General features: G+C 58.9%; 1 non-coding gene across 1 annotated transcript; it reads right to left on the bottom strand.

Annotated features, from left to right (window-relative positions):
* Positions 1-793: 793 nt before the first annotated feature.
* Positions 794-865, bottom strand: TRNAA-CGC (transfer RNA alanine (anticodon CGC)). Its single transcript has one exon. It is a non-coding gene; the product is annotated as a tRNA-Ala (tRNA).
* Positions 866-7,077: the final 6,212 nt, after the last annotated feature.

Here is a 7,077-nt window from a genome sequence, read left to right as displayed (position 1 = left end):
CTCCCAAGAGGCGGGCAGCCTCTGTGATGCCATCGATGACCTCACAATGCCTGCCTGCCCACTGCTGGCCACTTGGGTGAGCGTAATGGACGCGTCCTCACAAGCAACACACCACCATTGTGCTTTTGCCTGCCTCTCCCTCTCCTGCTCCAGCTCCCACCTCCCCAGCTGCTGAATCAGCTCCCACTGCCTGTGGTGACCCCAGTGCCTGCTCACCTGCTGCTGGCCAGGTGCTGCTGGGACACAAGTGATTCATCAGCAATGTCCCAGGGGCCACCTCCACCTGCCTCCCCTCTCCCTCCTGCTGAGCTCCCACCTCCTGTGGTCAGGTGCACCTGATGCCTTCACAGCACCTACCTGCCTGCCTGCCTGTCCAGGCCTATCCTGCTGCTGCAGCTAAAAAACACCTCTCAGCCAGCATCCAGTCCTGTTGCCTTCATACATGCCGCCCCTCCTGTCCCGCAGGGCTGTGATCTCTCCTGAGAGGGCTTTTTGATGCACTCAGTGACCTAGCAGCTCCTGCCTGTTTCCCTGTTGCTGGCTAAGCAAGTTGTTGCAAAAGTAGCAACATATAAAACCATATCCCAGCAGTGTCAGTGTTAACTCCCTCTTCCCTTGCCCAGGGATGTCATTTCAGATAGTGAGCCGGTTGGTCACTTCCTACCTGGGGAGCTGCACATGCCGTAGGACATCCCATGAGAGGGTGAGCCCACCATTTGTGGAGAGGGGCGATGCCTCCATTCCCCATCCCTCACCCCTGCGGGGGGATGGAGATTTAGGACAAAAGCACCCCTGGAGATGCTGGGGATTGAGCCCAGGACCTCCTGCATGCGGAGCAGGCGCTCTTCCACTGAGCTACATCCCCTCGGAGCCTGCCAAGGGCTGGGACAGACTCTCGTCCCATGACATGTCCTTGCCAAGCACAGCCCTGTTGTCCCCCGGTGCCCTGGGAGCCTCAGCAGAAAGCAGCATTCACACCCTCCTGCTGGCCCGCAGGCTGGGTTGGGGGAAGCTGGGATTGCAGGGAGTGTGTTCGGCTGTTAACTGTAAGGTTGGTGGTTCCAGTGCACCCAGGAACAGAGTCCTCTTGGCAGCGGGCCAGGGGGACTATGCTGCCCAGCACCCTGGGCTTTGCTCACAATCACCATGAGCTATGACGGACAAAGCGGCGGAAACCCTGTGCTTCTCTCACTGTGCCTGTCCTTCCAGGGTGACACCCAGGAGACAGCGTCAGGGTGACTCCAGCTGGGCAATTACACAAGGAAGGACCTGTCTCCTCAACTGGGGAGGCTGTGACAAAAGAGGGGTCATCGCTCGTGGGGCTGCTGCCACTGCCCTTCCTGCTCACACCTCTGGGTGTGCAGAGATGGGTCATGCTCAGGGGTGTTACACTGGGAGGGAACGGGGAGGAGGATCAACAGGACAGGGATCAGCACCAAGCACAAGGCACACGCTTTATTACAGCCAAAGCATAACAAATCAGGCTTTAGTGAAGGCATGCCATTCTGCCCTGTGTCATCCTCCAAAGAGGAGAAGGAAGGGAAGCATGAGCAGTCACAAATGAATCCCAAATGCTTTCCCAAAAGCATCTCGTGGCCGTGTCTTCACCAGCCCCTTGATGTGCTGGGAGCCTTCCCGCGCCTGCCCTGCTCACCAGGGAATGCTCTTTTCCACTCGCACAAACTGATCTGGGAAACCCAGGAGGAAAAGGGGAAATTCCCATCCCCACACCAGACGAGAGCGCGTGGGTCTGTGTGATGCAGTGCTTGCCTACAAGAACACAGGACACGTCATTCAGACTTCCCCCTGCGGTCGAGAAGCCACCCCTGCAGGGTCGGCCCTGATGCTCCAAAACAAAACCACAAGTCCCAAAGAACACAGCCTAGCTGGATTTGTTTTATCCAAAGCTGAAAGGCACAAACTGACAACAACAAAGTTGTTGGCAAAGAGGTGGCCAAGACGTTACCGTGATGCACTGCTAATCTATTCTACGCTGTGCACATGGGCTCAAATCCCATCCTCGTCCAAGACTCTCCCTGCTCCTGGATCAAAACCAGGCTGGAAGGAGTCTTCTGGAGCAGTGACTGTCCTGCAGTCAGCGTCCCTACAGACAAGCGTTTTCAAGCTCATGCTCAAAGCCGGTAAGACAAACACTTTGCTTGGATGGACAGCTCCGTCCTCTCCCAGCAAAAGAAAACAAATCTGGCCAAATAGGGGAAAAACTCACAGAAAGAGGGACAAAGAGCTTTCAGGTCATCAGAAATGAAAAAAAGACAAGAAAGTCAAGAAGGAGAAGAAGGCCAAAGATAAATATCAAGAGAAGGGTTACAAATTAGCAAGGATTACAGCATAATCAACCATTTCCCCATGATTCTTAACTAGGTGTTTCTCATGTCTCCCCCTCTTTTCAGCTGGACTGCAAAATCACTGGTAAAACAAGGGTGCCATCACGTTTAGCCTCTAGGCAAAACTTCCACCAAATTTCACTTAGCTAAGGTCTACCATGTGCTGCTATCAAAGCAGCTAGTTTTACCGTAATCCTCAGTGCAGTGCACTGACCGGAATGCAGTCAGTTTTCAGTGAGGGGAAGGCTTTTGGAAGCCTTCCTCTCGAGTCAGTTCATCCCTGCAGACACCGAGCAGATCAAGGTGCTTGGAGGTTCAAGCCTTTGCTGCTTAGAAATCAAACCCTCAGCCAGATAGTTTTATGCTGCATATCATGACAGGGAATGACATTGCTTCCTTTTGGTCTTTCAGATGCAGAGCTTACTGAGAGAAGCCTTCAGTGCTCGGACTATACCTACCACCGGATGCAATTTACCATCATCAAAACACCAACCATCGCCAAAACAATGCTAACCATTAACACTGGAAAATCTATTATCAAAACAATAACATTCAAACCAATCATAAGTGGTTCTTCACATTTGTGTTCAGAATTATCCTAAGAAACAAACTTTATTTTAAATGTTTTCACTTGAGACCCTCTTTCCAAAAATGTACTTGTAGTCCTGCTGAACGTTTTAAATTGCCAGGTAAATATCTCACGGGAAATAGTGCCTTGGAGTAGGGCATCTCAAGTACTGCTTGGCTACAGGCGCAGGCTGGTTGTGTGCTCTTCATGTAATGATACTCGAGGTTCAACCTCCGCTCCTCTGCTTTACAAGAGGAAGAGAAAGGAAGAGACAGGGTATATCCTTGTGAGTGCTGAAGGCCCCACTCACCCTGCCCAGACTCTTCCTCCATCCCAGCCGAGGTGGGTGTGTGCCCCATGGTGCCAGGGCCTGCCAGAGCTGGACAGAGGGAGAGGGAGAGAGAGCTGGGAGGAGGGATGGGGAAAGAAAGAGAAGGATGGAGGCCCAGAGAAAAAGAGGGAGAGGGGGAGCTGAGGGAAGGATGCAGGACCGCACAGAGAATGGGGAGCAGAAGAGAAGAGAAGAGGGATGTAGAGGTGGACAGAGGAATAGAGAGAGAGAAAAGATGGAGGGGGGAGTTGGACAGAGAGAGAGAAAAGAGGAAAGAGGGGCATGGAGAGGCAGACAGAGGCAGACAGATGGGGGAAGAGCAGTGTGGTAGCTGGAGGCAGGGACAGACGGAGAGGTGGGCAGGCATGGAGAGGTACGGGGCATGCAGAGGGGCAGAAGGGCAAAAGAGGAGGGAAGGATGGAGGGGAATTGCCAGTGCTAGGGAAAGCGGGGAACCCTCAATCGTGGTCTCCCTCTCAGGGCAGCAAGACCTGGAGGGAAGTAGGTGGCGGGGAGCCCTCCTGTCTGCTGCCAGTACCAGCCCCGGGGCAGGATTTGCATGTCTGGGGGCCCTGTGGAAGTTTTGGGGGTGTTTAGGCAGCAGTGTGGGCTATTGGGCGGATTTTGGCCCTCGGAAGCAAAGTCTGAAGGCATTTTGGAGCCTCTGTGGCAGGTTTCAGTGTGTCTTTCTGGGTCTTGGGGGGGGGGCACTTGAGCAGTCTGGGGGTATTTGAGGCTTTTAGGAAGGTTTGGGAATGGTTTGGAGCTATTTGGGGTGTCAGTGGGAGCTTTAGGGCAGCAACGGGGGGCACCTGCTTGCCCTGGGTCAGGGTCACCTAGGCCTCCTCCCCCCGCCAGTTTGCCCCATGGCTGCCCCTGCCCCAGCTGCCCTCAGGTGCCCCAGCCCCCTGGCTGCCCCTGGGGACCTGGGGACCCCTCACCAACCTCCCCTTTTCAGAACCACACGGCAACCTGCGGCTCAGAGGTGGCCCTTCACAGGGGACACTTGTGTGATTAGCGAACGAGCAGCGCCCGCCCCCGCCGCCAACCCACCCCCCAGCCAGCCCCTGGGGACACATTGCTGCCGGGAGCTGCAGCAGAGACCAGCCAAGGGTGATGTCGGGGCCCTTTGTGACTCCTGCCACCCCCCCCATTGTGACCCCCATGGTCTCCACGGTGTCACCTGGTGCCCCACGGTGTCACCTCAGTGCGTGGGGAGGAGACGGCTGGGATCTCCCCAGGGAGCTCCCTCAGCCACCCCCCGGCGTGGCCCCACGGCCCCGTGAAGGACCTCGCCTTCCCCACTGTGTCTTTGTGTCTCGCCTGGGCCCCGGCCCCAGCATGGTGCAGAGACCCCCTCGCTGCCCCACGGCGGTATGGGCTGGGGATGAGGACCGTCCCCCCAGCCGCCCCATGGAGGCCTGGGTCAAGAAGGAGGACGGACCCCGCAGCTGCTCCACGGAGGCCTCGCAGGAGGCCTCGCAGACAGATGCGGTCCTCGTGGCCCTCGAGGGCATGAAAAGCACGAGTGCCTATGACACCGCAGCGGCAACCCGTATGCTCGAGGATATGATGGGATACTGCGCCGCCAAGCCAGAGCACGTAAGCCTCCAGCCCGCTGGCAATGGTCCTCAAACCCAGGGCTCTCAAGCAGAGCGTGAATCTGGCAGCAGTTTCCCTGTGGCAGCAAGCTGCTGCCAACCCGTGTCCCTTGCAGGTGCAGCTGGCTGTGGTGCATATCTATGAGAACCTGCCGTGCATCCGTGAGGCCGCAGCCCAGGACATCCTCAAGCCCTTCCTTCTCCACCTGGCATGCCGCTACCCGAGTGAAGTGGTCACTGGCCTGCTGAGCTGCTCCCCAGCCTGTGACAGGTACGCCTGCCACGTTGCCAGCCTGAGTGCAGCAGCCCCAGGGCTGGAGCTGGGCTCCCTCCAGGCCTCGTAGAGCCACCGGGTCGGCCAGCCCCGGAACGGGTGAGCGGGATCGTGGGATGCTGAGCCAAGCCTTTCTGGCTCGGGTTCACAGTGTTGCCGTGGCCATGTGGGTGCTGATGGTCTCCCAGTCGCTGGCAGCTGAGAGGGTGCTGCAGGAGCTGCTCTGCATGCTGCAGCACCGGCCCCTCTGCAAGCCAGGCACCACCGCGCAGGACCTCACCCGCATCCTCCCGCTGACTGTGAGTTGCCCCAGAGGGAGGCCTCGTCGTGCATGTAGCTGTGGTACTAGCAAGGGCTGTCATTGACTTTTTTTTGCAGGTGACCCGGGCACTGAACATCATCCTCCTGCAGCACGCTTGCAAACAGGAGGTGAAGGCGCTCTTCCCCCGCCTCTTCCTGGCCCTCCTCTTCCAGCTGTCCTTTGCCCTCATCGAGGCGCAAGAGGACATCCCTGCCTTCAACCACGAGGGCAAACTCATGCCTCCCAGGCCTGTCAGGTACCCAGTCCCCCAGGCCCGTCCCCTGCTGCCCATGCCAGAGTACGGAGTGATAAACCAGTGCTCTTTTCCCCGGGCAGGGTGGCCGTGCAAGCCATGCAGGCCCTGCTGTGCTGCACTGGCTACGGGGAGCAGGTCACTGCCATGGAAGGGCAGGGCGGCTGGGAGATGATCAGTCGGCCCGGGACCCACCTGACAGGGGTTGCCTTGCTGGCCAGGTGAGCCCCCTGCCCTCCCTGGCCCCTCATCCCACTCTGGCGGCCCCACGGGCTCCTGGTGCAGTTTGCCCATCTGTCTTGGCTGCCATGCTGCCTCTCCTGTCCATTGCCAGGCAGATGCAGGGGAACCCTCTGGAGGAGCGTGCCAAGATCTTCCTGAACCTCAGCCTGGCCCTGAGGGACAAGGACAAGTGCCTGGAGATCCCCTCTATGGCCTTCCTCATCGAGGTAGGATGTGGGGATAGGGACGGGGGGTGGGGTGGGGGTCATGGCTGAGGGGATTCAGATGGGGCTGGAGAAGAGGGGCTGTGGCCCAGGCTGGGGACGTGGGGCCGGGGCTAGGGCCGGGGGGTGAGGATGAGGACAAGGGGTAGGGCGTGGGGCTGGGGATGCAGCGCTGCTGCTGGGGCTGGGGCTGGGGCTGGGCCAAGTGGGAGGTGGCAGCAGGGATGCCATATCACGCACTGGGGTCCTAGTCCTGGGGGTGGCCATGAGTCCCTGTGCCACCCCGGCCCTTTGCCGTTGCAGCTGCTGCGGTGTCCCGATCTGTGTGTGCTGGCCGATGAGGTGGCGCTGAGCCTCTGCCAGGTGCGGCTGGGCAATGAGCGCCAGGTCATGCGCTGGCTGGCACTCCGTGGCCTCCTCACCCTCTCTGGAAGACCCTCCACAGTGAGTGAGCTCTCGCCGCCGGTGCCTGTGTCCCGAGCACTTCTGCCACCAGTGGAATGAGGAAAATGCTGCATGTCTCCCTGCAGGCAAGGAAGATGCTGAAGGTGATCCCAGATGTGGTGGAGCGGCTGCAGGATGCCGATGGGGAGATGGACGCCAAGGCCCTGGCCGTGCTGCGCAACGTGCTGCACCACGCCGAGCCGCGGCAAATCAGCCCCCTGGCTGTGCAGCTGGCCCACGACCTCCTGCCCCTCTTTCCCAACGTGAGGATGGTGGTGGGGAGCTGGTAGGAGGCCCTTTGTGGTTCTCCCCCCGCCCACCGCGGCTGAGGTTGCTGTGCTTGCCCCCGCAGGAGGTCAGCACGGTGCGGGAACTGGCCATGCGGCTCTTTGGGGAGCTGCTGGGCCGGACAGTAGGCAGCGAGAGGCAGCAGATGAAGCAGCTGGCACGCCAGGGGCTGCTGCCCCTCTTCTTCCATCTGAGTGACCCACACCTCGGTGTGGCACAGGTACAG

This window comes from Struthio camelus, chromosome 22 (genome assembly GCF_040807025.1).
Source record: "Struthio camelus isolate bStrCam1 chromosome 22, bStrCam1.hap1, whole genome shotgun sequence".
Lineage (NCBI taxonomy): Eukaryota > Metazoa > Chordata > Aves > Struthioniformes > Struthionidae > Struthio > Struthio camelus.
Note: the sequence above shows the minus strand (reverse complement) of the source record. Positions and strands in the feature narration are given on the sequence as shown.